General features: G+C 34.5%; 1 long non-coding RNA gene across 1 annotated transcript in view; it reads right to left on the bottom strand.

Moving 5' to 3' along the window:
* Positions 1 to 8,500: 8,500 nt before the first annotated feature.
* LOC136794363 (uncharacterized) overlaps positions 8,501 to 21,692 on the bottom strand; it is a 46,952-nt gene continuing 33,760 nt past the window's right edge. The window contains exon 5 of the long non-coding RNA XR_010841036.1: positions 8,501 to 10,411. This is a non-coding gene — a long non-coding RNA (uncharacterized lncRNA). The remainder of the gene's footprint in view (positions 10,412 to 21,692) is intronic.

The following is a 21,692-nucleotide window of genomic DNA, read 5'->3' as shown; positions in this document are numbered from 1 at the left end:
GCCTAAAGAAGATGTTTAAATATGCTTATGCTATTTTATTTGAAGCCAAGAAAGGAGACACTAGGATCGTTTGTCATGTATTAACTGTTGCTGAGAAACTAAGAAAGGTATTTCCAAAGTAAGATGCCAGCTAACTCTGGAAACCCTTGGGGCTGCTTGCCAAGACTGCAAACCCCATTTGTCACAGAGCCTGTGTAGAACAGAGCTTCTTCTAAATTTATTGTTTCCATTCTTTTTTGTCATAGAATTATAAACAATGTGAGGTTAGACACATGAAATTGCTATGTATGTTGCTTCTTTTAGCTCTGTCAGAAGCAGCTTTGTTTAATATCAACTGCACTGCTAAAATCTATGAGGACTCAAATCCACTGGATCCTAAAGTTTTAAAAGAGTTAGGTATGGTTATCTTGTTCCTTTCTCTATACTCTAAATTGCCCCAATGAATGAATGAAAGAAGAGAATGAATGAATTGTTGACTAAAAATCAATGTAGAGGTGCTTCTTCAATGTTTTGTGAAATGTGATGTTGAGCAGATATGGTAAATAGAACCATATGAAATTGTCTATATATTATTTTTACTGATCTACACAAGTGGTGATTTCTTATGCTATCTGAGTAGATGACTAGTTAGCAGTTCAATTGTCTTTCCTCTCCCCCAAAGTATCATATTCAGAATAAATCAGTTTATTAGGCTCCTATTAACATCCAGATATTCAGATAAATGTTTTTCCATGTTATCTTATTTAACCCTTAAAACAACCCAAGTAGGCAGAATTCTAAAATGGCCTCTGAGATTCCTACCCCCAGTGTACATTTTTGTACATTATCCCTGGGACTGTGAATCTTATAGATTTTACTTACATAATTAGATTATGTTAAGTAGCACCACTGACTTTAAGAAAGAGAGATTATCTGGGTGAGCCAGACCTAATCACATGAACCCCTTAAATAGCATGAGTCTAGAGATCAGACACAGAGGATTTGAAGCAAGAGAGGGATTTGATGTGAGGGAGATTCTTCTGTTGCTGGCTTTGCAGATGAAGGGAACATGTGGCAGGGAATGTGGCAGTTTCTAGGCATTAAGTGTGGTCCTACACCTACAGTAATAGGAAAACAAAAGACTCAGATCAACAACAGCAAGGACATAAATTCTGCCAACAGCCCATGTGCTTTGAAGAGGAGCCTGAACTACAGATGAACCATAGATATAGCTGAACCATAGATATAGGTGACACCTGGGTTTTACCGGGTGAGACCCTGAACAGAGAACCCAGTCATGTGTGAGCTATAGAAAGGAAGAGATTTTAACTTTATGTTGTATTTAAGTTCCTATGTTTGCAGTAAGTAACTGGTTACACAACAGTAGAAAATGCATACAAATTCTTTAAGCCCTTTCATTTCATTTTATAAGAGGAATGGAGACTTAGTAGTAATGCCTAATTTTCTCAGGAACAAACAGAAAATATTTTAACACAAAGATTTTTGACTATGTGGTTAATATTTGTTTTTCTAATGTGCCCTTTGTAAAGAAAAGAGGTTTGGAAGAAGTAGTGAGAAGTAAAGTTCTGTCAAGTCAATTGTAAATTCTCTGTAGATGAGAGGTCACAAAAAAGTCATAGGGGGGCTTCCCTGGTGGCTCAGTGGTTAAGAATCCACCTGCCAATGCAGGTGACACAGGTTCAAGCCCTGGTCCGGGAAGATCCCACATGCCACAGAGCAACTAAGTCCATGCGCCACAATTACTGAGCCTGTGCTCTAGAGCCCACGAGCCACAACTACTGAGCCCATGTGCCACAACTTCTGAAGCCCTCACACCTAAAGCCCGTGCACCTCAACAAGAGAAGCCACCACAATGGGAAGCACACGCACCGCAGCGAAGAGTAGCCCCTGCTCTCTGCAAGTAGAGAAAGCCTGCACAAAGACCCAATGCAGCCAAATAAATAAATAAATAAATTTATTTTTTTTTAAAAAGTCATAGGGAAGGTCCCTTACTTGTGACTCCACTAGACCTTTTACATTTCTGTGTGTTTTAATCAGGAACACAAAGAGCCTCTGTGAACTCAATTTGAGTATGATAGTGTTTGGCAAGAATCACATGGTGTCAGATGAGCTTAAATATCTTTCTAAAGTGAGAGATGAATTTGTGGTTTGTGGCAACTTCCCAGAGTTCATGTGATTTCTCCTTATTTTTTTTTTCTTGCTGAGAAAACAGCACACCAAACCCAACATGTGATGAATTATTTTTCTTATAAATCACATTATACTATTTCATCACATGTTGCTGTGATTCCTGTGGATCTCCAGGACTAAGAAAAGCAGCATATAGCAAGATCACCAAGAAAACTCCATATCTTATTACATTAAACATTTTGTGTGTGTGTGTGTGTGTGTGTGTGTGTGTGTGTGAGAGAGAGAGAGAGAGAGAGAGAGAGAGAGAGAGAGAGAGAGAGAGATAGAGGGTGTGGGTGTGTGTGAGTGTGTGATATTCTGACTTCTAAAACTATGGCATGTGATGGTCATATTTTATATAAATCATGTAACTAAGAAAAATCCTAAAAAGATTATTTTTCAAGTTACTCATAATCCAATACATAGAAATTTGCTGGTTTTTAAAAATTAGCTTTATTCTAGACATAGAATATTTACTTGCAGATAAAAGGATAGATAGAACAAAAATTAATATACTATAATAACATTTTGAAATAAATTAAATAGAATTTTACTTGGAAGAAAAGAAATTAAAGCTATGCTGAACTTCAGATAATTAACTTCCTTACCCCATGACATGTTAGTACTAGAAGAACCCTCTGAAGCAGAAGTGGGAAAACTTTTTCTGTAGAGAGCCAGATAGTAAGTATTTTAGTCTGTGGGCCACACATGTTCTCTCTCACGTATCCTTGTGTGTGTTTAGGGGAAGGGATGTGTATTTTAAAACACTTTACAAATTTAAAAACCATTCTTAGATCTAGGGCTGAACAAAAACAGGCCATAAGCCAGAACTGTCCCAAGTAAGAATAAAATATTATGAAAAATATTAAAAGATTAACTTTTAGGCAAATTCTTTTATTAAAGCATAATATGCTAAGAAAATACACAAATCATGAGCACATAGTTCAAAACATTTTCATGAGGTGAACTCACTTGAGGAATAAAATGAACTGGAGTAAAGAAAGGGTACAATTTTAGCAGCTCTGAAGCTGCCCTTCTGCCTGTGGCAGCCATGGAGGTGTTGCAGCCATCTATCTTCAAGAAAAGACTTGCTTCAGCTGCCTGGAGTGCAAAGAGTTGACTGCCCTGAGCTGCAGCTTTTTCAGCATCTGTGGCCCCTGAGGCTCAGTTCTTCTGGGGCAACCCCAGCCAATAGCTGAACGTAGTGGGGTTATTAGAGCCTGACCATTCCTGGCCAATGTAGAACTCTTCTTTTTGGCAGTCTTTTTGTGGAGCTTCCCAATGGGTTGGCTGAGACTTTCTCAAATCTGCGTTATGCTCTGACGCTTATCTCAATCCTGTGTTCTCGCACAGGTGTCAGAGCCGCACAGGGTATAGAGACTTTCACTTCTCAACCACGCTTCCACCTACTTATATTTTTCAAGTGTTACCTCTCAGAAACCTATTGACATCCTAATCCGTCTCAGCATCTGCTTCCTGGAGGGCTCAGACTGACACCTGTCCCCTTCCATCCTCTCCTCCATCATATCAAGCATAACCACTACCCTCTCTTCTAACTCCCTAGGTAGTTTCTTGGATTAAACTGAGTGTCAATTGAATCATACACTATGTAGTAGTTTGTAACTGGCTTATTTTGTTCAATATTTTGTTTGTGAGATTCATCTTTCTTATTCTTATAGTTGTAGATTGTTCATTCTTTTTCTGTAGTTTTCTATTGTATGAATATACCAATACTTAGTTATCCATCCTATGATAGATGGACATCAGGTTGTTTCGAGTTTGAGGTTATTATATAGAGTTGCCATAAACGTTCTTATGTGTCTTTTGGTGAACATTTGATTCATACCTTTTGCTTGGGTTTATACCTGGGGGTGCAATTGCTAGGTATAACCGTATGCATGTGCTCAATTTTAGTCAATTTTGTCAAACACATTTCCAAAGTTCTATTATGAATTTACACTCCCATCAGCAATGTATGATAGCTCCAGTTGTTCCATTAAATTTTTTTTTTTTTATTTTTGGCCATTCTGGTGGGTGTAAAGATATATTACATTATAGTTATAATTTGAGCGTTACTGAAAAATGAATGCAGTTATATGTTTAGCCGCCATTTGGATGTTCTCTTTTGTAAAGTGTCTACAGGCATTTTGTACACGTTTCCTTCTATTGTATTCTTTGTATGCATTTTTCATATTGATTTTTTGATGTTCTGGAGAAGAACAAAGCTGTTCTTTATATATATTCTGGATAGTAATCATTTGTTGAATATATATAGTTCAAATATATTCTACTCTTTTTTACTCTTCTAATGGTGTCTTTTCATGAAAAGAAGTTCTTAATTATAATGTAGTCTAATTTATTATTTTTTCTTTATGGTTAATGTTTTTTGTGTTTATTTGCCTACGGTAGGAGATAATGTCATGAAGATATTTTCCAAAGTCATGAAGATATTCTCCTATGATTTCTTCTAAAAAGCTTTATTAATGTTTACCTTTTGACTATATTTTTTGTGTATTAGGAGAGGTAGTGATCATGATCCAATTTTTAATATGAACAATTCAATTTCCCTAGCACCATTTATTGAAAAAGCATCTTTTTAGTGATGCATTAAATAGACATCTAGGGCTTCCCTGGTGGCGCAGTGGTTGAGAGTCCGCCTGCCGATGCAGGATACACGGGTTCGTGCCCTGGTCCGGGAGGATCCCGCGTGCCGCGGAGCAGCTGGGCCCGTGAGCCATGGCCGCTGGGCCTGCGCGTCCGGAGCCTGTGCTCCGCAGCGGGAGAGGCCACGGCAGTGAGAGGCCCGCATACCGCAAAAAAAAAAAAAAAAAAAAAAAAAAAAAAAAAAAAAAATAGACATCTAGATCATTAAAGAAATGATGCTTTCTTTACCCTCAATTTTGTTTTATTGGTCTATTTCTACTTCCTTGCCTTATTACCATATTTTCCCAATTATTACAGATTTATAATATATCTTGATATCTAACATTGTAACTTCCAGCTTTGTTCTTCTCCAAGAATGCCTTGGCTATTCTTGGGCCTTTACATTTCCATATAAATTTTATCATCAACTTGTCAATTTTCACTCAGTTCTATAAATTAAATCTATGGATCAACTGAATGACAATTGATATTTTTACACTACTAAATTTTCCAAACTGTGAACATGGTATAGACTTGTGTATATTAAATCTTCTTTAATTATTTTTACTATTATTGTGATTTCTTTTTTGGTGTGGAGGTCTTGTACATATTTTACTATATCTATTTCTAGATAATTATTAGTTAAAATAATTTTTCTGTAGATTTTTTCAGACTTTCTATATAGCCAAGCAAATTGACTCTGAATAATTACAGTTTTATTTCTTCCATTCCAATATTTGTAACTTGTATTTTTTTTTTTGTCCTTTTTATCAACACTTAGGTCTACCAGTGCAATGTCTAGCAGTACTAAAGTGATGATAACAGGCATCCATATCTCCTTCTCAACCTTAGGAGAAAATCTTTCAGTAATTTATTATTAGGTAGATTTTTTGTAGATAATCTTTCAAAGATTAAGAGAATTTTTTATTATTATATAAATGTTGAATTTTTGCATCTATTGAGATTTACCATAATTTTCTCCTTTTGTTCATTTATTTTCTAATATTAAACCAAATTTATATTCTGGAGTAAGCTCCTTTTCCTATATTGTTGTATTGAGTTTTCTAATAACGTTTAGAATTTCTGCATCTATTATTATGAAAAAGAATGGTCTGTGATTTTTTTATTTTGGTATCCTTGACAATTTTTGTATAAAGATGATCTTGGACTCATACATGAGTTCCTTTTCTATAATTTCTGAAATAATTTTGGTAAATTATTTTCCTTAAAATTGTGGGAAAATTCACTGGAGAAACCATCTGGATCTGGTGCTTTCTTTGTGATTTCAATTTCTTTGATAGATTTAGGATCATTAAACATTGGTGTCAACATTGGTAATTTGTTTTTCTAAGGAATTTATTTTAACTACAAAGTCAATTTTTTTTGGTGTAAAGTTGTTTCATTATAGTTTATCCCTAATTTTTTTTTTTATATCTAGAATCTGACTCTTGTTTATTCTTTCATCACTATTATTGGTAATTTGTGTTCTTTCCCTTTTGGGGGAGGACATCTTTCTAGGAGTTTATCAATTTAATTAATTTTTTCTAAGAACTGACTCATGGTTTTGTTGATATTTCTCTACTGTAGTTATTTTCTCTATTTCATTGATTTCTGCCTTTCTGATTTTATTTTATTTTTCCTTACTTCTACCTCATTTGGGTTTGATTTGCTACTCTTCTTCTAGCTTCTTAAGGTGAAATAGTAGGTCATTGACGTAGACTTTTCTTCTTTCCTAATACAAGCATTTAGAGTTATAAATTTTCATGACTTTAGCCATTTCCTAGAAATTCTGATATTTTCTAATTTGAATCTTTTCTAATTATCTATATTCTTATTTCTTTTTTGACATGTGAGTTATTTAGGAGTATGTTGTTTATAGGTATTTGCAGCTTTTCTAGGAATATTAGTTTTAGCCATTTCTAATTTAATTCTGTGGTGTTAAGAAAACTTACTCTGAAATATTTGTTTTCTTGATATTTATTGAGAATTTTTTTCTTGGCTCAGCATATGTTTTATTCTGATGAACATCCTTTGTATACTGGAAAAGACCATATTTGTGCCACTTGTTAGGTTAAATATTTATTAACATCAAGTAAAGTAAGATGGTTGATAGTATTATTCAAATATTCTCTAACTTGCTTGATTTTTTTGACTACTTGGTCTATCAATTACAGACAGAATGGTATTAGAGCTTCCAGCTATGAAGCTGTGTTTTTCTATTTCTCCCTTTAGTTCTGTTTTTCCTCCATGTAGTTTGAAGTTTTGTTATTAGGTGCATGTACATTGTGATTTTTATGTCTTCTCAATGGTTTGTTTCTTCTACTATGACATGTTCCCTTTATCTCTGGTAATACTCTTCAAAATCTATTTTTTAATGTTACATTATTTTTTAATGTTAGTATAGTCTAGACAATAGCATGTGATATAGCATAATTTTCTTGTGCTTATGGTTTTCATGGTATATGTTTTCATATTTATTCCAGTTTCTCTCTTAAAATGCATCATTTATAGAAAGCATATACTAGTTGAATCTTACTTTTTTATAGTGTGACAATCTCTGATTTTTTTCTTTTTTTATTAAATGAAAGATTCTTTAAATTCTATATGCTTTACAAATTTCAAAAATTTTTACACATATGATTTCATATAATCTCATAATAACACTTTACCCCCTACCCCTATATTCCCCCTCCCCCTGACAATCTCTGATTTTAAATGGAATCTTTGATCATTTTATATAGAGTTCAATTACTTCATTTCATTGGATTTATATCTACCATTTTGCTATATGATTACTCTGAATGTCATTTTATGTGATTTACTCTATTCTAACTGAAAAGTTTTTAATCACATAGGTTGTGATTTTTGTTGTTGTTCCTTTCAATGTGGCTTTCTTCTCTAAATGTATCTGTTTTTCTTTTACAATTTGTTTTTTTTAAAGCTTGCTGGTCTAATCTCATCTCTTGATTTTGTGTAAATTCATCTTTGAAAGTTTTGTAGTATTTGTTGGGTTTTTTTTCATATACAATGATGTCTATGAATAACTATTTTTATGATTTTCTTTTCTGTTTCCTTAGATAATTACTTTTGTGGTATGTGTCTTTCATTTGCATTCACCCAATGTTCCAGTCCTTTATTTATCCCCTTCCCCACCTAAGAGTTTCATGCTGATTTCATTCGTTATCATTATTATTATTTTTTATTGAAGTATAGTTAATTTACAATATTATATTAGTTTCAGGTGTACAGTACAGTGATTCAATATTTTTATAGATTATACTCCATTTAAAGTTATTATAAAATACTGGCTATAGTCCCTGTGCTGTCAAATATATCTTTGTAGCCATTTATTTTATGCATAGTATTTCCCACTTTTTAATCCCCTATGTTTATGGTTCCCTTCCCTCCTTCCCTTTCCCCACTTGTAATCACTAGTTTGTTCTCTATTTGGTGAGTCTGTTTCTGTTTTGTTATATTCATTCATTTGTTTTATTTTTTAGATTGCACATATAAGTAATAATATAGAGTATTTGTCTTTCTCTGACTTATTTCACTAAGCATAATACCCTACAGGTCCATCCATGTTGCTGCAAATGGCAAAATTTCATTATTTTTAATGGCTGAGCAGTATTTCATTGTATATATATATTGGGTTGGCCAAAAAGTTTGAGTAAAAATAAAAGACACATTTTTCATTTTCACCAAGAACTTTATTGAACAACATATTCACCCTTTTGTTCCACTACCTTATGCCATTTTTCAGGCAACTTCATAATTCCATCTTCCCCAAATTTTTTATCTTTTTGAGCAAAGAACTGTTCCAGGTGCCTTTTACAGTCTTCCAGGGAATTGAAATTTTTTCCACGAAAAGAATTTTGTAAAGACAGAAATAAATGGAAATCTGAAGCTGTGATGTCTGGTGAATACAGAAGATGAATCAGAACTTCCCAGCCAAGCTCTGACAGTTTTTGCCTGGTCATCAAAGAAACATAGTGTCTTGCATTATCCTGATGGAAGATTATGCGTTTTCTGTCAACTAATTCTGGATGCCTTTTGTCAAGTGCTGCTTTCAGTCAGTCTAATTGGGAGCAGTACTTGTTGGAATTAATTGTTTGGTTTTCTGGAAGGAGCTCACAATAGAGGACTCCCTTCCAATCCCACCATATATACATCACCTTCTTTGGATGAAGACCAGGCTTTGGTGTGGTTGGTAGTGGTTCATTTTGCTTGCCCCATGATCTCTTCCATTCCATGTTATTGTACAGAATCCACTTTTCATAACCCATCACAACTTTTTAAAAAACTGAACATTTTCATTATGTTTAACTAGAGAATCGAATGAGGAAATATGGTCAAGAAGGTTTTTTTCGCTTAACTTATGTGGAACCCAAACATCAAAGCGATTCACATAACCAAGCTGGTGCAAATGATTTTCAACACTTGATTTGGATATTTTGAGTATGTTGGCTATCTCCCACAAGGTGTAATGTTTATTGTTCTCAATTAATGTCTCGATTTGTTCACTATCAACTTCAACTGGTCTACCTGACCATGGAGCATCGTCCAGTGAGAAATCTCCAGCATGAAACTGCAAATTACTTTTGATGAGTTTGATCAGTCACAGCACCTTCTCCATATACTGCACAAATCTTGTTTCATGTTTCAGTTGCATTTTTACCTTTCTTAAAATAATAAAGCATAATATGCTAAAAATGTTACTTTTTTTCTTCCACCTTCAACATTAAAATGGCTACACAAAAATTCACCTATTTTAATGTCTTTTCTTAAAGGCACACTGATATGACAGCTGTCACAATCTAACAAAATTGTTTTGAATGAAGTTAAAGACAACTAAGTGCTGCTAGAGCCATCTTATGGAAAAAAATGAACCTTTTGTTCAACCTAATATATTCACCATGTATTCTTTACCCATTCATCTGTTGGTGGACTCAGGTTGCTTCCATATCTAGGCTGTTGTAAATAATGTTGCTATGAACATCAGGGTGCAGTTTTCTTTTTGAATTATTGTTTTCATTTTCTTCAGGAGTGGAATTGCTGGATCACATAGTAGTTCCAATTATAGTTTTATGAGGACCCTCCATACTGTTTTCCATAGTGTCTGCACCAATTTACATTCTTACCAATGGTGTACTAGAGTTCCCTTTTTTCCACATTCTTGTCAACATTTGTTATTTGTAGACTTTTTGATGATAGGCATTCTGACTGGTGTGAGGTGATATCTCACTGTGGATTTGATTTGCATTTCTCTGATGATTATCAATGATGAGCAACTTTTCTTGTGCCTGTTGGTCATCTGTATGTCTTCTTTGGAAGAATGTTCAGTCTGTGCATTTTAAAAACCAGGTTGTTTGTTTTTTTGATATTGAGCTGTATGAGACATTTATATATTTTGAATATTAACCCCTATCACTCATATCATTTGCAAATATTTGCAAATATCATTTGCAAATATTTGCAAATATCCTTTGCAAATATTTTTTCCCCTTCAGTAGGTTGTCTTTTCATTTTGATGATGGTTTCCTTTGCTGTGCAGAATACTCTGATATAAATCATAGCAATATTTTCTTGGATCTGTCTCCTAGGCAAAGGAAACATAAGCAAAAATGAACAAATGGGACTTAATTAAACTTAACTTTTAGCTTTTGTTATTATTATTTTGAATGAAGCTAATTATCTGTTAAAGAATCATGTGGGGAGGAATGGAGGGAGTGAAATAAGCCAGTCAGCTTCTTCATAGGATTATGGTTGCAAATATACTCAATAGATTTGTCATTTCCTTGCTCTAGGGACAACTTTCTTGTTGCTGTTATTGTTGTTATTGTTTAAGAGGCTTATTGAGGAAGTCTTTGGGTCACAGCTCTCTGTGTTGCTACCAGACAACCACTTTATACTTTTTCTCCTTGATCCTATTTTACCCTCTAGTGGCTCCCTGGGCTACCATGATGTTCTTACAAATACCTGATCAACACATTTTCTCCTCTTGCTACAACTCCCTTCACATTCCCTGGTCACACACAACGTCTCTAACAGGGTCTTATCCATTTTCTCATGTGATACACACATGCCCCTAGTTCTTGTCTCTCTCAACAAGAGATATTTGTATAGGTCACTTGAGATAATGCTTCTTAATTTAGGAAAAGTATTTTAAAAATTGGTCAAATTCATCTTTCTTCTGCATTTTGGTCCAGATTCTGAAGGATTTTGCAAGTGTGCTTTGAGTTTCAGATTTTCTGTATTTTAACTATTTATTATTTTTCATGAATTTTAAGAAAAAAAAAAAGAAATTAAAAAAAAAGCTTTATTCTGCTATATTTAACTAAGAGTCCAGCCAGTACTTTTTGAAGTTTTCAGTTTATATTGCACCTTTCAGATAAAAGTAGTAAAGATAAAGTGATGTCAAAGATTTGTGATGCTTCCTTTGAGCATCACAGGTGTTTTAGGATTTCTTGAATCCTGCAGTACAAATTTTACTGCATCTTGAATAAAACCCTCAGCTCAAGCGGTATTTACTAAGGGAGATAGTGTAGTACAGAGGTTAATATTGTTTTGAAGTTACACAGGCCTGGGTCAAAGTGTTAGATCTAACACAGACCTGTTGTACAGTTATGAGAAAATGCTTAATTTCCCTTACTCCTAATTTCTCTTTCTGTATGTTGGTGATGAAAATACCCACCTCACAGAGATGTGGTAGGAATTAAATGAGATAACTCAGAAAGAACAATTGCTACATAATTGTTGCTAAATAAACAGTGGAATTATGATTATTATTCTACATAAAGATGTCTGATTGAATCAAATTGTGAAATTGTTATAAAGTTTTATTGCAGAATTCCAACTTTCATAATCCTTGGGTAGAGAGATATATGTAACTCTCCACATACAAGTAAAATCATTTTGCTGGAGAAACAGAAAACTGGTAAACAATGATTCCTATGTCCTAGGACATTCGTATATGAGGGTGGAGCTTACTGGAAGAAAAGTTTTTCTCCTGGAAGTGTATGCCAGCTGGTGGTATGTTATCTTTGTCTTGTCTACACCCTGACCTTTCAGCTTTATAACTTCCAAATGTTTATATAATGAGAACTGCCCTTTTAAAATTGACCCAGTGATTAAAACTGAAAATGAGAGCCGAAACTGTTCTCTAATAAATAGGCTGGATCTGAGCATACATCTGTCCAGCAAAAATCTTCTAAGCAAGCAGGCACACATTTCTTGGCTTGTATCTAAAAAGTGAAGGTGACATTTATACCGTTCAATAATTTTTCTCTCCGTTTATTCAATGGTGAGATCTAAGTTGGCAAATGCTACAGTCCCATTTATTCTACTCCTAGGCTATCTTTCAAGTATTCAGCTTTTAGATGGATGCATCCAAAGTGTTGTTGGCACATACATTTCTTACAAATTTTAACTTATAAGAAAACACTCCTTCAGGAAGAGAACTGTAGTCAAAGCAGAACCCACTCTACTCTCTTGGCAGTTCATCTTGCCAATAGATCTCTCAGTTCCATCAAAATTTCCCAGATCCTATAACAGTTTTTTTAATGACTTTCCAATCATACATATAGCTTTCTTCATACCTGAATGGAGAAGTGTTGCAATTATTCAAAACCATCTTTCTCAGTGACTAACAGGTAAAAAAAATTCCCCAAAGCATAATAGAATACCCATAGTAACTTCAGCTTTATACTTTTCAAAGAGCATAAAGACTCATAGGAAAGATTAAATAACAATACAATATTTTTATTCAAATCTAATTGAAATCGTCACAGATGTGAACTGGACACAGGGATTTTAATTTCTTCTCTTTCTTACCTTGCTTTCCTCTACCTAAATTCTAGTTACAGTGGCCTTCTTATTTTTTTGAGCACACTAAGTTAGATCCTTTTGACTAGTTTTTAGGACCTTTATCACTAGCTGATTCCTATCCTTGGAATACTCATTCTCTGTATTTTAATATGACTCTCAATTCAAAAGTCACCCCTTCAAGAGGCCTTTCCTGACCATCACTGTTTAACCCAATGCCCTGTTTTATTTTCTTTAGAGCACTTAACATTATATAAAGTTATTTTATTTGTTTTTTTCCCTACAAAAACATTCTCCCTCCACTAGAATGTAAACTACATGACAGCAGGTACTTGTGTTTTTCACTATTTCCCTGTGTGTAGAAAAGGCTTGTAATACAGTAGGTGCTCAATAAGTAGTTATTGAATAGATGAATGAATGAATACTATTTGCCAAGCAGATTTCAGCTTTCTTCTAAGCTTCACTGAAATTTGATTCCAACACCTTTTGTTTTAAGCTAGGACCTCAAGCTAATCACATTAAGCCGTCATGACCACTCTTATTTCATCTGCTCTCTGCTTTTCAGGGAAATAGAAGGTGGTTTCTTTCATTTCTAAAGCCTGAATCTCCTACTTGTCCTTCCACTAAGTCCTGTATCTGAACTTGAGGGATGCATCTAAATTTTACTCATTTGTTAGGAAAAGACAATTGAAATCACTGGGTCAAATAAATGTGACTCGCTGTTCACTTTCAAGTTGTTCTGTCTCCCTCCTGTGGGAAACAAAATGTTCGTGACATCTGAATATCCCTATTTAGAATATTTAATCATTTAAATATTCAAGTAATAATAATAAGTTTTTCTATCGTTCAGTAATCTATAACCATCCTGAGAGGATAGGGAAGTCTCATCACTTTGTAAATGTACTTTACTATTGGAGCACGGCACCATTCTGTGTGCTTTAAGAAATATTAATTGAGGGCTTCCCTAGTGGCGCATTGGTTGAGAGTCCGCCTGCCGATGCAGGGGACACGGGTTCGTGCCGCGGAGCGGCTGGGCCCGTGAGCCATGGCCACTGAGCCTGCGCGTCTGGAGCCTGTGCTCCGCAACGGGAGAGGCCACAGCAGTGAGAGGCACGCGTACAGGAAAAAAAAAAAAAAAAAAAAAGAAATATTAATTGATAAAAGTTGAGGCATGTAAGGAATCTCAAAATTATCCAGTCCAACTACTCTTCCAGTTTCTGGATTCTCTGCATAAGATTTCTTCCAAGTGATTGTCTTGTGAGTCTGTTTCTAAACACCTCTCTTATCAGGATTGACATAATGACTTGAGACAGTAAATCCTATCTTTGGACAATTTTGATGGTTTAAAGAAAATTGTCCCCTTATGCTAAATATTTTTCTGAGGTGTCCTTCAATTGGTTCCATTTATACTCCATGGTACACACTGAACAACTTTATTTCCAGTTATGAAAATAATTTTTCATTTGATATTCCTATTGTGAAATAGCAAGGACTTACTCAAATAATATAAAAGTATATAAAATTAAAAGTATCTCTTCCTCACTCCATCTCCTAGCCCTAGTCTCCAGAAGTAGCCACTATCAAAATTTTCTTGGGGAGTCTTTGAGAAAATTCTCATCTAAAAAAATATATACCTACTTATACAGATATAAATTATATGTATTTTTAAGTACAGATTGGAATGTAACATACACACTATGCTGCCTTATTTTTTATTATACAGTGGATTCATATTTCCCTATGAAAATGTACAGACCCACTTCCTTCCTTTTATTAGGTTCAGAGTATTCCATTGGAAAAATCCTGATTGATATAAGTTTACATGCATTTATGAGACTACGTGTAGGATAAATTTTCCAAAAATGGTTTGTTAGGTTAATTTTTCTTCTATTTCTGAGCAAGAATTTTGCTCTTTTTAAAGATAATTAATTACTACTTTGTTCTAAAGTGACATAACACGATTACTTTTTTTCAAGTTTCATAGCAAGTCTTCTCTTTGATAGGAAAAAGCATGAAATAAGTATATTGTGCCTGAGATTCAACCTTCTTTAATTTTTAGAAAAATGAGATGGAATTTTTAACATTGCTTTTGGTTAGTACCTTTAAACCTCATATATATATATATATATACACATTGGAAATAATAGCATGTTTTTACAGTAAAATTGTGAGAGATTAGTTGTTAAGGAAGTGACTGTTTTCTTTATTGGACTTCAAAGGTAAATGTCTAGAAATGTATCCACTTATTCATCTATAATAAAACCATTTTATTTTGAAATGACTTTAAACTTACAGAAAAGTTGCAAATATATAGAACAGAGAGTTCACACATACCCTTCACTCAGATTCCCATAAAGTTCATAATTCTCAAAACCATAATACAATGGTCAAACCAGGAAATTAACATTAGTAAGCTCCTATTAGCTGAACTAAAGACTTATTCAAATTTCAGTTTCCCCCCTATATCCCTTTTCAGTTCCACAATCCAGTTAGGATCCCACATTACATATAGTTGCTGTGTCCTTCATCATCTCCAAGCTGTGACAGTTCCCGAGTCTTTCCACATCTTTTGATATTTGATAATTTTCATACTCATGGTCAGTTATTTTGTAACATCTGATGTTTTCTCATGATTAGAATGAAGTTATGCATTTTGGCAAGAAAACTACAGAGGTAATGTGTCCTTTTCACTGCATTATATCAAGGGGAAAATGATTTTTATATGCATTATAGCTAGTAGTGTAAACCTCAATCACAAAGCTAACATGGTGTCTGTTAGGTTTTTCCAGTGTAAATTTACTATTTTCCTTTGGCAATTGATAAATATCTTGGGAGAGTTATTTGAGGCTCTGCAAATATTCTGTTTCTCCTCAAACTTTCATCCACTGGTGGATCTTGCTGGTAACCATTGTAACTAGGGTGTTTACCTAATGATAATTCTATATTTCCCTCAGTCTTTCTACATTTATTAATTGGAACTCTTCTGTAAGAAAGAGCTGCTACTTCCTTTATTTATTTACTCAATTACTTATTTATACTGATATAGACTCACATACATTTATTTTATTCTATAGGTTATAGTTAAATACTATCTATCTTTTGCTCATATTGCTCCAAATTTGGCTATTGGGAGTGTAACAAAATACCACAGAGTGGGTGGTGGTACATATCTCACAATTCTGGAGGCTGGAAATCCATCAAAGTGTAGGCAGGTTTGATTTCTCCAAGACCTCTCTCCTAGGCTGGCAGATGTTTGTCTTCTCACTATGTGTCTTTGTCTGTGAGGCACATCCTTTGTGTCTCTCTTTTTATAAGGACACCAGTCCTAGGGCCCCACTCTTATAATCTCACTTAATTTTAATTACCTCCTTAAAGATCCTATCTCCACATGTAGTCGATTGGGAATTAGAACTTCAAGGTGTGAATTCAATAGTAACTGCATTTATTTATCTTCAAGCGTTTAGCAGTCAAAGCTGGCTGCTGCCCCTTAGCCTCTCCTACTCTGGCAATCTGCTTCTGTTCAGGCTGCCTTGTTTCCTTGATTCCTCATTCTACCTTTTCTGTCCAATTCTCTAGGATGAAAATGGCTATGATGAAGCTCTCACACTTTTTCACTCTTTGCATTCTTATTGCAGAGTCATTGTTTGAGCACTTCAGGCCTAGCTGATTGATTATAAGGAGACTGCATAATGAAAAGATTGGTAGGTGTTGATGTCCTCTCAGAAACCTTTGTTAGTTTGCTACAAATTCCACCGGATTTGGTAGCTTTCCATCATAGTACAAGGCTTCTCTGTGCTTTCCTAGTTTTACTGCAGATGGAGTTTTCCCCTCTGTTTTTCATTCTCTTTATTGTTTTTAGTTGGCTTTGAGAAGAGTGGGGTGAAATGCCTTTATTTGGCCATTATCATTACTTATGGATAAACTAAGTTAGTCATTGATATTATTAATATTATGGAAATTCTAAAGAGAGAACTGTGAATATTAATGGAGATTACATACTGATAAATTTTAAAGCTTTCCTCAAAATATTTGTTTGTGATAAACATAATAATAATTAAAATAAGAGCCACCAACATTTATTGAACTCTTACACTATGCCCAGTATTGTGCTAAGTATTCATAATGAAAATCTAATTAATTCTTAGGACCACTCTAAGACAGAGATAACAGTGTTACATTTTACAAATGGGAATACTTGTTCAAGGTCACAAGTGTGATAAATATTAGAGCTGGATATCAAATACTTGTCTATCAAACTAAATAACATATTTTCAACCATGATCTTGTAGAGATTATCTTAAAAGAAACAAAAACAAAGAAATAAATACAAAAGAAACAACAACAAAACACCCCTCAATATCTTATAATACCATTTTCTTTACTGAGTATTCTATTTCCAATAACTTCCCTTCAATATATGTTAACTCATAAATGTACTCATAGAATAAAACAAACACATACATGTCATGGTCACTATTATGTGTAATTTTTCACTTACAAAAGCAACATATTGTCTCTACTCTGAGTAGCCTATCTGTTTCATAGTTATTTACTTCCTTATACACAAAATCTACAGAGGAAATGAACCCTGGCTGTGGTTACTTTGTACTAAAATAGCCAACACAGATTGATGCAGTTTTTTCTCCATGCCGAAATATCTATTAACATGGAGAAAATCTGGATTATCTGGTACTGAATGTGCAAAAATGAGTTTAGTGCTCTGTGCTGGGTGATTGATTGCATTCTTGGATCAGCCTATCAAAGTTTAATTGAACTACAAATCCAATGATAATTGGAATAGAACTCTGGTCCAAAACAGGACACCAATAATCTAAGCTTTAGTTAATGAATAGAGGCAAATGGAGATTTCTGCTATATTCATGGCATCCTTTGATTGTATCAGTCATTCAAAAACTATGGCATTGTAATATTTACAATGAAGAGTTATATAACAACAATTATGCAGTAGTCACTTTGTGCTCAGTAAATGAGATTAGAAAAATAAGATATAACAATGGAATATTTAAAAATACCTTCATCTGTGTTTTAGCTTCCTCAAGGCTCTATGTTTCTTCATACAGTATTAATGCAGCACTAGGTGCATAGTAGTTGCTAAACACATGTTTTATTTGTTGGTATGAATGGTTAGTCTTTAGAGGAAATAGATGAGTAGATGAGGTATAATAGAATCCATTCATGACAAAAGTTTTATCAGTTGATAAAATTGTTTGCATACTGAATAAGATGTACATCTAGTTAATACTGTAGTTGCCACTGTCAGCATTTTCATCTGATATTTTGAGTGAGCTCATTGGTTTAGAATTACCAAAATTAGTTAAACTGCATGCAAATTAATCTAACATTGTCACTTTGTCAAGGTTTGAGAGCTGTGATGCTTATTTCTGAAATATTTTGGAAAGTGTTATTACTTAAAAAATTCACATTTACAAATGTTCAAGAAACTGAAGATAAAAGTGATTGAGTAAATCAAAATGACAAAGTTGTAGAGATGGAGAAAAGATTAGAGGTTATGAGGGGTTAGACATGAGTGAGAAGAGGGAGAGGGTGTGACTACAGAGGGTAGCCTGAAGGAGATTGTTGTGGAGATGGAATAGTTCTGTATCATGAACGGGGTGGTAGTTGTAAGAATCTATACACATAATCCACATGCTTTAAATGGCATGTGTAATAAAATGGCACAGATACATTGTATCAATATCAATCTTCTGGTCTTGATATTTTTCTGTTGTTACATAAGATGTAATCATTGGGAGGAACTCGGTAAATGATACACAGGACCTCTCCACTATTTTCCCTACTTCTTGTGAATCTATAATTATTTCAAAGTAAAAGTATAAAAATGATTGGTCAGAGTTAATCTTGGCTTAGTATAATAGTTGTATGTTTTTCTTCCTTACCGTTTACAGGCAAAAGTTTTCTACAATTCTAGTTTGAGTGATGCTATTTACAAGCTGTACATACTTGGACTTTGGACAAGAAGTTGCAGGTAGCATATCAACTCATCAGCTGCCTCATGGACTCTTGTTGCTAAGTGATAAATGCATGGCATTCAATCTGATACTTTTCTTTAGAGGGCAGAATATCTCAAGTGTTTGGGTCCAAACACTGTTGTGACACTTGCTGGTTTCTACCATTATTGCAAATATGGTTTTATATATTTCACCAGTATAATAAATGTGAAATACTGTAGTTGTACTGATTTTATAAGTTTCTCTGTGATGTCAAGTATACTTTGAAACAATATATCAATATTCTGTAATTCACTGATTTTTTCTTGTGTTCATATACATATTACACTTACATGAATGGTGTAGATCTTCCTCATAATACATATATAATGCTGCAAGACACATCTCTAGGATCTTAGTATATATGCATAAAAGTGGATGAGAAAAATATTAGAATTCTCTTGCCTTGCCTATCTCTGTCAATGCTAGGAACCCCAAAGGCAAATATACTATCTCACTGTTTCAATTTGCAGTTCCTTAAAAACTAGTGAAACTGAGCAATAATATTGATTTCCATTTGTGTTTCCCAGTTTATGAATTGCCTCTTTGTAGTGATTTGCCTTTTCTTTTCTACTTAGATAATATTCTTTTCCCAAGTGATTTAAGGAGCTGCTCTGGCTAATTATATGGAGTTTTTGTTATATATGTTGAAAATATTCCTCTGTGTATCTTCGATGGGAGGAAGGTAAACATGGGTGTATTCAAGAAATTGATGAAAAAAGCAAGCAAACAATCAAGCAAGCAAGCCTGCTGTGGCCGATGCACAGAGAATGAAAGCAAGCAGGAGTGGAAAACTGTGACAAGTATAGAAACATGTAGGCTGTGTAAAGGATTTTAGTTTTTATCCTAAAGCAATGAGAAGCCACTGAAATGTTTTAAGTTCGGTGTGGGTAGGATGAAGTATAGAGATGATGGTGGTGTTGTAAATGAGATTTATTATAAAAATTCTTTAAAGATAGTTTATCTAAAACTCTTAGCAAAGAATGGAACACAGGGGACTTCCCTGGTGATCCAGTAGTTAAGACACCGTGCTTCCACTGCAGGGGGCACAGGTTCAATCCCTGGTTGGGGAACTAAGATCCCACATGCTACACAGTGTGGCCAAAATTTAGGAAAAATAAAAAAGAATGGAACATAGTAAATATTTAACAAATATCTGCTGTTTGTTGTTAATATGAATGTAATGATTACTATTAACATTTCTGTCAGAAGGAGACTGAAGTCTGGTGAGGCGAAATAATTATTCCAATGACACAGCTATAAAAAATCACAGATAGATGTTTCTAGGCTAGATCTCATTCTCATTCTGATATCAGAGTGTAAGAATGTCTACAGCGAGAAATTCATGAGCTCACAACCCAAATCTAGCCTGGGGAGTGATCCTGTTACAGACTAAACATTAGGAGCATTAACAACAAAAATTCAACGATGCATTAGGTCACTCTCACAGGCATCATACCAAGTGCATGTGATTAATGTACTGGAGGCCAAAAGACTCGGTTACAACAGCGTTTACACAGATTAGGTCTTGGGAAACAGTATTATCCTCATTGTAGAGTTAGTCGGCCAGGATTTACAAGTGCCATTTTTCAAAATTAAATAATCTACAAGCTTCATATTCACAAACACTCACATACTCTACGGGTCCTCAATAAATGTTAGCTGACTGACTGACAGATAAACACCCCCATAAACAGATAAACACTTCTAAGTGAAGTGTAGCCATATATTTAAAGAGGCAGTACCAGATCTACGTGTATAAACTAGAGATTAAATATATGAGAAACATAGCAAAAATGCAATAGTGAGCTGCTTAAATAGCAAATGAAGATAAATTCCAGCAATTATTAAAGTATCCTAAGTGAAAGTTTTATAAAGCAACTCTACTCCACAAAATACATGCTCTTCAAAGATCATAAACAAATCCATTTTTGTAACTTTAAATCTTTACCCTGCCTATCAATTAACTTGCAAATAATGGAGACAGTGACCTTGTTAATATGTGTGGTATTTCGTGAGAAGGAGGTATAGCATAAGGAAACAGCAGAGACAGAACTAAAGTCAAAAAGTGGACATTTGATTACACCCTCTCCTCTCAGTTTACAGTATGCTAAAGTCTTATTAAATACCCTTACCTGAATTAATGAGTAGATTCCTAATAATTGAAATGCCGCAATACAAACTAACACTCTTGAGTTTAATACTTAACTAGTTTAATGAACGTAGGCCAGATTTAACCTTTCTTAACATTTTTTGCTCTCAATGGGAATAATTTAGTAAACTATTTCTATAAATGTTTCATTAAATATGTGTAGTCTCTCTCTCCTCACAATCCCTCTCTCTCCTCATAATCTCTCTCCTCATAATCTCTCTCTCTCTCCTCATGATCTCTCTCTCCTCATAATCTCTCTCTCTCCTCACAATCTCTCTCCTCAAATCTCTCTCACTCTCCTCACAATCTCTCTCTCTCCTCATAATCTCTCTCTCTCTCCTCATAAACTCTCCCTCTCCTCACAATCTCTCTCTCCTCACAATCTCTCTCTCTCCTCATAATCTCTCTCTCCTCATAATCTCTCTCTCTCTGCTCATAATCCCTCTCACTCTCCTCATAATCTCTCTCTCTCCTCACAATCTCTCTCTCTCTCGTCACAATCTCTCTCTCTCTCCTCATAATCTCTCTCTCTCCTCATAAACTCTGTCTTTCCTCACAATCTCTCTCTCCTCACAATCTCACTCTCTCCTCATAATCTCTCTCTCCTCATAATCGCTCTGTCCTCATAATCTCTCTCTCTCTCCTCATAATCCCTCTCACTCTCCTCATAATCTCTCTCTCTCCTCACAATCTCTCTCTCTCTCCTCACAATCTCTCTCCTCACAATCTCTCTCTCTCTCCTCATAATCTCTCTCTTTATCCTCATAATCTCTGTCTCTCCTCATAACCTCTCTCTCCTCATAATCTCTCTCTCTCCTCATAATCTCTCTCTCCTCATGATCTCTCTCTCTCCTCACAATCTCTCTCTCTCCTCA

The sequence above is a fragment of the Kogia breviceps genome, chromosome 6 (genome assembly GCF_026419965.1).
Source record: "Kogia breviceps isolate mKogBre1 chromosome 6, mKogBre1 haplotype 1, whole genome shotgun sequence".
Classification (NCBI taxonomy): Eukaryota; Metazoa; Chordata; class Mammalia; order Artiodactyla; family Physeteridae; genus Kogia; species Kogia breviceps.
Note: the sequence above shows the minus strand (reverse complement) of the source record. Positions and strands in the feature narration are given on the sequence as shown.